Source organism: Camelina sativa, chromosome 9, assembly GCF_000633955.1.
Source record: "Camelina sativa cultivar DH55 chromosome 9, Cs, whole genome shotgun sequence".
NCBI classification, from domain to species: Eukaryota; Viridiplantae; Streptophyta; class Magnoliopsida; order Brassicales; family Brassicaceae; genus Camelina; species Camelina sativa.
Window position 1 is genome coordinate 7,400,325 of NC_025693.1, and position 10,090 is coordinate 7,410,414.

Sequence of the window (10,090 nt, forward strand, 5' to 3'; positions counted from 1 at the left end):
CAAAGTTAAGTACTTTTGATACACTTTTCTTTTGTTCAGCAAAAATTTTGAAACACAAAACAGCAAGCAAATTCAAAGACATCGTATGTCGTACTGCTCACGACAGTTATCGGAGCAATAATATCTAAAGTAAAAGTTGCAGTCCATTTTCAAGAAAATTGGGAATATGCAACGAGACTGACATTCACAGCAAAGTGGTCGGGACATACTATTCTTACGAACTATCTCAAAAGTTTTTGCATCCACTATCAGTTCACTTCCTGGCTTGAGACCTCGGAATTCACTAAGCACGCAATTGATATGCAAAGTAACCACACTATGTTAACATGTGTAAAACCATTTTTTTGGATCCGTTTTTTCTCAAAAATATCGCACCAGTATTTACTACTTGTCTCTTCACCGTAGCATAAAGAGAGGAAATGATCGTCAACTCTATGTTTGACCTCATATGGTAATAGAGCGCACCTGAAGTCTAGGACGTATCCACAATTATTTTCAACGCATCTGAGCACATGAAATGCCCCTCGGTTGCAAGCACTACAGATTCCCCGCGGTGATGTGTAAAATAAGGGATGCTCAGGATGACTTTGATGGAAAAAAGGCTCAGAAACGGAAGCACATCGCACATCTAATTGAAATCGTCCATGTCTATAGTGAAAACCACTACAAAGTTCTCCACAAGCGCCACATAAATCATAATGGCCGGGCTCACCTCTTTCTAGAATCAAGCGTTGATTGCTTAGCACATGCCATTTTCGTGTAGGTAGATTAGCACATCTCTCATGAAGAATGAAACTACAACTCATGCAGCTGTAGAAGCAATCGTGATATATGGGATATGTTGAGATACAAACAATGTCCCACATCTGAAGATTAGAAAATATGTTTCTAGTATATAAGCCAAGACCAACTCCAATTAGCATGAGGCCTTTTGGGAAGGAGCCCAATAAGAAATCCCTGCGGGCTTTGCCACCTGGACCCAAAGCGGACAATATCATACTAAAGTAAAAAGGGAGTTGGCTTGGGCTTGGAAAGCTCAACAATTGGTATCAGAGCCTAGGTCGAAAAGTGGACCTAGGGAGTGGGTGTGGGCTCTGTGTTCGGTGTGGGAGGATCTCTAAAAAAAAATGACATGATTAAGGGTGCCTCAAGGATACTTCAGGAATAAAAGGGATACCGGAGCCTAGGTACCTGGGTTTCGCTGAAGGGGAGGCCAAAATATCGTGGTACATAGTTTGAGGGGAGGTTTTTTGAGATACAACCAATGTCCCACATCTGAAGATTAGAAAATATGTTTTTAGTATATAAGCCAAGACCAACTCCAATTAGTATGAGGCCTTTTGGGAAGGAGCCCAATAAGAAATCCTTGCGGGCTTTGCCACCTGGACCCAAAGCGGATAATATCATACTAAAGTAAAAGGGGAGTTGGCTTGGGCTTGGAAAGCTCAACAATTGGTATCAGAGCCTAGGTCGAAAAGTGGACCTAGGGAGTGGGTGTGGGCTCTGTGTTCGGTGTGGGAGGATCTCTCAAAAAAAGATGACATGATTAAGGGTGCCTCAAGGATACTTCAGGAATAAAAGGGATACCGGAGCCTAGGTACCCTGGGTTTCGCTGAAGGGGAGGCCAAAATATCATGGTACATAGTTCGAGGGGAGGTTTGTTGAGATACAAACAATGTCCCACATCTGAAGATTAGAAAATATGTTTCTAGTATATAAGCCAAGACCAACTCCAATTAGTATGAGGCCTTTTGGGAAGGAGCCCAATAAGAAATCCTTGCGGGCTTTGCCACCTGGACCCAAAGCGGACAATATCATACTAAAGTAAAAGGGGAGTTGGCTTGGGCTTGGAAAGCTCAACAATTGGTATCAGAGCCTAGGTCGAAAAGTGGACCTAGGGAGTGGGTGTGGGCTCTGTGTTCGGTGTGGGAGGATCTCTCAAAAAAAGATGACATGATTAAGGGTGCCTCAAGGATACTTCAGGAATAAAAGGGATACCGGAGCCTAGGTACCTGGGTTTCGCTGAAGGGGAGGCCAAAATATCGTGGTACATAGTTTGAGGGGAGGTTTGTTGAGATACAAACAATGTCCCACATCTGAAGATTAGAAAATATGTTTCTAGTATATAAGCCAAGACCAACTCCAATTAGTATGAGGCCTTTTGGGAAGGAGCCCAATAAGAAATCCGTGCGGGCTTTGCCACCTGGATCCAAAGCAGAAAATATCATACTAAAGTAAAAGGGGAGTTGGCTTGGGCTTGGAAAGCTCAACAGGATAAGAGCATGCTTCGCAACGCCGCCTTTCCTCAATAAATATACATGACTTGTCAAGTCTTAAGTTATGGTCTTCATGAAGGAAATGTTGTATCGTGTTTTCATCTATCACCTTGAATGGCTCGATTTCTTCATCTTCGTCGGGTTCGTCTTTCATCTCTATGTCGTCCTATACATCTTCTCTAGTAGCGCATTTGGTATGAAACGTAGACATGGGACACCTCTGACAAGGATAACCCCCACAAGTCCAATCCATTTTCTTACGACAAACTCCGCATACCGAATTCACAACACCGATAAGAGAAGTGCGAGAAACGCGATGGTCATGACGGTTAATGTTTATGACCCATGGAAATCCAGAGCAATGATTGTGGGCAGTGAAATCGCATTGAAGACAGACATATGGACTTCGATCTCCCTTCAAGCCACATGTGGTGCAAGTGAAAGAGATGGATTTTGGCATAAGGGTGAGTTTATGGTCATGGGTGTTTACATCGTGGTGGTGGATTTTGAACACAAAGCAAATCTAAGGTAAAGTTACATGAGGAACTATGATAAAAAGCTTCATCAACATGTTTTTTTCCACACAGACGACATTTTCCATCACTGTAAGCAGGTGGTTCACCATTTAAGACTTTGAGAGGGTGTAAGGAGTGGGTAGGGTGGATTACCTCTGGCGCATACTTTTGACATCTCACATGGAATGACAAATCGCAATCATGACATTTGTACAGACATCCATCGCCTTCCTCTCCGCAAGAAGCGCAAGTGTAGCAGCTTTCCACCATTTCGAGCTTGAGTTTATGGTCATGGTTATGAGGAACGTCAATCACCTTCGGTGGTGGGTACTTGACACAATCCAGATGGATTACAAAATCACAGCGCCCCATGCAGTTATATACTTTTTGTACACCACTCGATCTTCTCTCTACATATACCACATCTCGTCTCCTCATAATTGTTGGCCCATTTAAGATCGAAATAACACTTATGAAAAGGGTGGTTGATCTCTTTAGGGGGGTTGCTGCATGTCTTGTGGCCAAAAAAGTCACATTCGGCGCAGTAGTAGCCATCACTTATAACTTCGAATTTGATTCCGCAGCAGTCTCCCTGTTGAGAATCGCAGACCCCGATTCACCTCTGTAGTGAACCGCAGACCGCCACTCTGCCCCTACTCCTCTTCTACTTCACAGATCAGTTTGCATAACATAAACATAACACAGAGATTTAACGAGTTCCCCTCATGCAGAGGGTACATCTCGTGTGGGAACCTTCTCCCACAAACATCCACTATCAATCAACCAAGGTTTTACATAGTATTACATATACAAGCTTAGAGAACTAACAACTACAGAGAACCTGAAGAAGAAAATACATAATAGATCTAGCTTTTCTTCTTCCTCTTTCTCTGTCTCTAGTTCAGCTCTCCTCTCCATGTATAACCCATAAACACCTCCATAACCCCAAAGAAGCAGCTCCACCTTCGTCTCTCATCAGAGTGTCCGGAAGACACCTTAAACCTAGACAAGGTTATGTCCGACTCTCAGCCCTTCGACCCCAGCTCCAGCTTCTGCTCCTTTATCATGGTTCTGCGCACAGCTTCAAGCTCCATGTACGACGCCCTGCGCATGCTCTCTGCACTGCGCCCTGCGTCTCTGCGTCTGCCATGCACAGCGCCCTGCGCTGTGCCCTACAGCCGTCACCAATGTACCTCCAGCTTCTTTAGTGCGTGCTCTGCGGCTTTCTTCAGCATACATGTTTCTTCAACCCTAGTTTCCCTTTTATAGTGAAACCCTAGAGCTTATGTCGGTTTAGTCCTGCAGGCCACACAACACGGATCCTGTATGGGCTTCACACCAATAGAGGCCCAGTTCTTGGTTCAGACCAAATAAGCCCATATGAAGCAAACATTTACAACAAACTCCACCTTTTGCTTCATTTGGTCCAACTCACAAAATCCCCTTTGTGTTGATTCTTTCCTGAAAAGAAAAACAAAGCTTGTCTTCTCCTGTAGAACCTGCAACTCCCAACGATCCTTATCTTTTGTCCACCTTAGGAATTTTTAACTTCATCTTCAGAAACTTAAAGAGATTCGCGACTCTCCCTCAAGCTTCCTTCTTCTGATGACTGTAATCCCACTTGCAGACGAACTCCGACCACTGAACCCGACAACTGAAGAAACCCTTACAACCTTGTTTCTTGATAATCAATACAGAACACAACCAACCGTTTAATGTTCCTTTGTGTTCTTCAATGCCATCCTCTATTGCTCTGAAATTCCCAGCACCTATCAAATCTTTAGACTGTCATGATTGTCCCTATGTTCGAACTTTCTGAAATTTCAGTTTGCAAAGCAATACAGCTTCACCTTGTTCTTGACAGCTTCTCTGAATAGCTTATGATGCTCTTCAGCTGTCCCAACAAGTTTGTGTCACTCCTTACACGAATCATCTTCTTCAACCTTGTTTCTCCTGGTCTTAGAAACACTTATGAAGACCTTTACTCGATTCTCCTGTTCCTCACAACAGCTCCACCTAGAAGTAGAACTTCTAATTCACCCGCAAGTAACACCTTGCTTGCTTATGGAAACTTGATCTTGAAACTTTTAGAACTAGTAAAACCTGAGACATCAACCTCTCAGAACACGATTACAACAATCACACAACCTCTTCCATGGTTTCTGATAAATACCACAGACCTGTTATCATGATTGTATATCATCTGTATCCGTCTGCAACCTGATTCACTTGGTCGACCTTTGATTCCCCTCATGTGCACTGAGCTTGAACCAAACTTCCTTGAATCTCATGCAGAACACATGAATCATACATGCTTCAATCTTGAAACAATCTCTGATTTATCATGTAAACAATCTCAACCCAATGCATTACTCTTGAGATTGAGTTTTCATCCCATCTATTTAACCAATTGATTCTTGAATCCAGCTTGTACGATCTGACAGTACAACCTCATGTTAAAACAGATGTTCGACCAACAGCTTAAAAACCTCTGCTAGTCTCCTTGTAACAGCCTTTAGTGCTTCACTCTAGAATCCCTGAAGCCACACCTACTGTTAACATAACCCTGCAATAGTTCTTCACGTTTGCAGACCTTACCAAGAAGAACCTTGGTACCAGCATCATACCTTTTCTCACCATTCATCAATACAACTTGACATGTCTTTACCATTGATGAATCCTCACTTAACCTTCGTGTAAGTGACTCTCCTGAGAAAACTTAATGATGTTGCTAGACCCACTAGTCTTCTACTAGTTTTTTCTATCATAACCTGCATCTTTAACCACCAGAGATCTACTTGAATCCTCCCCTTATACTCACATTCTTCCTTATTAAGTGTCAACAAACACTTAAACTTCCTACAAGTGATACCTTCAGAAGATTCATCCACCAAATCATCTCTGTAGATGCAAACAGGCAAACCAAAACTTTTCTGTTTCTGATTCTCTTCTCAATGCAAAACCTAACCCCAGTCACCTTCCGCCAGCCTTGTAGATTCTTGCACTTACTTGCAAACTCTTGCACAGTCCTGCAACGTCTACAAAAGTCTTCCAGAGATTTTAAGTCACCTTGAAGAACCAACTCCACCTTGACAAATAAAATCGCATTGGCTGCAACTTCAACTCTTGGTACTCTTTTGCATTCCCATTCTCTGTAGACCTACCTTGATTGTAGTCCTTTCAAATCTCTAACAACCTGATCCATTCCTGAGACTTCACCATTCACCCAACACCTCTCAAATCTGACCACTTCAACACAAATTGCCTGGTCCATATGACTACTTCAACACAATGATTATAGTAATATAAAAATTTAATCAACTTTAATTATGTCACTTACAATTATGTTTATTTATCGTAACTTTTCGTAAAATATGTCTTTTTTATGATTTAACTGTTTCATCTTTTAATTTAGAAGTTGTGTTTTTTTATTATAATTATAAGTTGATAAATTTTCACTCAAGATGAAATTTATTTTATTTTTAAAATTATTTTATTATAAATTTACTTATTATAATTGTTTGTTTGATATTCTCACTTATGATCACTTTGTCATAATATATGTTTATGATTAATATAAATATTAATAACTGTTATGATGCTTGTTACTCTTTACAATAATCTTTCATACAATATATCATATTTATAATACATACAAATTATAATTAGAGTTGTCTCAATTCATTATGACTTTTTATTTAATATTTTAAACTAGAGTTGAGTCTTTTTACCACATTATTTTTTATTATAAATTTTATTTAATTTTGATGGTTTTTTTTTAAACTCAAAGTTATATTTTAAAAAAATTTATGAAGTTTTAGCCCTACTTATTATTTTTTTCTTTTGAGACAATTTTTAATTTTATTATTTAGCATATATTTTCAAATAATTTTATAATATATAATTTTAAATTTTAAATTGTAACATCTGTGAAACGGAAATCTCGGTTTGGGATGTGCATCGATCGATGCAGTTGGAGCATCGGTCGAAGCTGGCTCAATTTTGTGCGTTTTGACTTAAGTCAAACGCTGCGTTTTGGGCAAAGGGGAAAAGAAAACCCTGGAATCGTTCTTTTGTCTCATTAGTCGTGGATAGCCGATTTTGAGAGAAAGAAAGAGAGAAAACTGTTCTTGAGCGTTCTTGGTGATTTCTGGAGATTTGTGGCATTTCTTGGTGAGATCTGTAGCTGGGATCGTTGTAGGAGCTTCCTAGGAGCTTGTTCTTGGTTGTTTGAGGTTCAGATTCTTCTGTGGCAAAGGTAAGTGCATGACCATGGCTTATCTAAGCTAGAGGACTCTTTAATTTGTATGTTGTGTGATACTAGACTTGTTAGATCGTTGCCATGGACGTTAGGAAGCTTTCTTGTGGCTTGAGATCGAGTTTTGTGGTTGTAGGAACAAAGATCCGGCGAGAAGCTTCGGGAAAAACACGGTGCTCGACGTCGCGTCGATCGATGCATAACTTGCGTCGGTCGATGCAAGTGCGAGGACGGCGCGTAAAACTCTAGGGTTTTCGCGTTACGTCGAGCATGCGACGGTCGATGCGGATTGGGTATCGGTCGATGCAGCTTCTGTGTTGATCGATGCTTCCCCATTTGGCATCAGTCGATGCATGTAGGCGTCGGTCGATGCTGAGTCCTGGTTTGCTAATTGTCGTTTGTTGATTGTTGTGTGTTGGTTTGATACTCTATTGCTTGTGTGTATAGCCCAGTAGATGGGAGGATTGCCTTACTGAGTGTTTATAAAATACTCATGCATTGCAATATATGTTTGTGGTGCAGGTAAGGGCAAAGTGTGATCGTGGAATCAAGGCAATGAAGAGAAGGATGTTCTAGTGGTTCGCTTGGTTGACTAGCTTCTGTTAGGTTGCTAGAGTTGAGTCCTAGAATGTTGCTTAGGATTGCTGATTCACTAGCTTATGTTGTTTGGATTATTAGTTTATGATTGTGAATGTGTGTAACAACCCGTCCTGTGGACCCAACTAGCCTCACTGCTAGCCCACTAGCCTCACTGCTAGCCGCTCAAACGGACCCCAAGCTGGCCCTACAGGGCATCGATCCTAACCCATCACTATGGATATCCCAATCCACCAGTAGGTTATTGGTGCGCCAGGCATTCCTCGAACCCTGGTCCCCACCCTTTAACAACCTTCACACAGGTCAATTGATGACAGCTTGTCCTGTGGGAAGGTTGTTACAATAAGAATCGATTTTTATGTGACAACCCATCCCGTAAACCCCACTAGCCCACCGCTAGCTGCCCCAACGGACCCCAAGCTGGCCCTGCAGGGCATCGATCCTAACCCTCCACTGGGCAAATGGAACTAATCATCCAAATCCACAGTAGGTTGTTAAAGGGTGGGGACCAGGGTTCGAGGAACGCCTAGTGCACCAATAACCTACTGAGGATTTGGATGATTAGTTCCATTTGCCCAGTGAGGGGTTAGGATCGATGCTGTAGTGACCCTCACCAAGGGGTAAATATCAAAATGAAAACCCAAGGCAAAAAGGGTCAAGAAAGGGAGCCAACAAGGAGAACAGAAAGATTGCTGAAGAAAAGTCCAAGGAATTTTTAACGGTTGGAGAGATGTCCGTGTCGTCCGAGACGTACCGCCCGAGTCGTCCGTGACGTACCGTAAAGGCCGAGAGAAGTTGCCGAGTAAGTCGAGGGAAGTTGTCCGAAGGTTTACCGAGGATATCCGATAGAGCCGAGAGTTGCCGAGGATGTCCGATAGTGTCGAGGATTGTCGACACAGTCCGAGAAGGGAATCGAGAGTTGCCGATAGCGTCCGAGAAAAAGGACCGAGAGCTATTGATGTCGACCGAGAGTTGTCGAGAGAATGGTCGAGAGGTGCTGGGTGACGTCGACAAGTGACCGACGACTGGTTGAGTCAACAAATTTCCGGAAATTGCGGAATTTGTCTTCTCACAAATCAACCAATGAGAATTCATGCAAGTAAATAGAGGAATCAAAGTGGATATTCCAAGGAATCTCTACAACAAAATTGGAAGTGGAAGACATCATGATTTCCATGCAGCCAATCATATTTCATACAAGTGTGAATGGAGAAGGCATGGAAGATTCCATGTGACAAGTGTTGTTTACACTTGACAAGTGTACAACCACAAAATTGTGTGGCTTAGAGGAGAGGCACACGACACACATGCATTGGGCCAAGTCGCCACCCTCTTTCTCTATATAAGAATCTCTATCTTCTCTCATTTTCGCAAAAATTGCTTAAGTAAAGAAGAGAGAAAGAAAGAGAGGAGAGAAAGAGAGAAAGAGGAGAGAAAGAGAAGAAGTGCTGCCGCAAGGGAGAAGAGGAGAAGAGAAGAGGAAGCAAGACAAGACTATCGCACGACCGCAGTTAAGTGTTGAATCGAGAAGGAACTCGATTTCAACAAGGGAGGATTTAAGGTGTTGCCGTGAAGAAAATCCGACCACTCTTACCGAGATCGCCGGTTTTCGGTGAGTTCAGGCACATATTTTTGCCGGACTAGATGGGGAACAAAGACATCCATCTAGTGCACGGTTTGCATGAGCATTTAGTTGCATTTTACTTGAATTTCTTTGTGATTTTCTTGTTTAAATGCATGCGCGGTGAGGTTATACCAGTTACTAGTTTGAAATGTTCTAGTAACAAGGGTGATAACATGTTAAGATACTTGTAAAATTATGAGTTTAAAAACCATAAAAACTCAAGTATCAACTTTGGTGAGGTCTTAAGACGTTTTAGTCTGCGAGAAATTCCGGCTAAGCGTAGTAAGACTTGGTATCGCTGTCCTTCCCATCCGTACCACATGCAGCCGCGACATGCAACCCATGTTCGTGTGTTGTAGGGTTGGTTACAAAGAGCTCGGAGGTTACTGGGCTCGCTACCCTGGCCGAGGCTGTCTACACGACGGTGTAGTTTTGAGTGAAGTCCGATTGCATGCCTTTGTGGCTGTAATACGGTTGTTCAAGAGGGGTTAGGGAGAGGAAGCATACCGGGCCCATGAAATAGAACTTGTTTAAAACTCTTGTTTGATTTCAAGTTTATGTTGTTGCATGTTATTGCATGTTGATGTTATTGCTTGCAAGATTAATTTGCTTTGCTCATTATCTTCCGCATGCTATCTCTGATTGTTGTTTGACTGCTTGAAGTTGTGATGCTTGCTTGCATGTTGTTGTTGTTGTTGTTGTTGTTGTTGATGTTTGGGGTTGGGGGGATTATTATTGTGCAGGAACCCTGAGCTCACTAAGTAATCTTAGATTACTTATGATAATATTTTGTGCTGCAGATGACCCTAGAGGGAACTAG

The 10,090-nt window shown here is 42.1% G+C and overlaps 1 pseudogene; it reads right to left on the bottom strand.

Moving 5' to 3' along the window:
- LOC109126376 lies at positions 73-3,163 on the bottom strand (annotated as a pseudogene).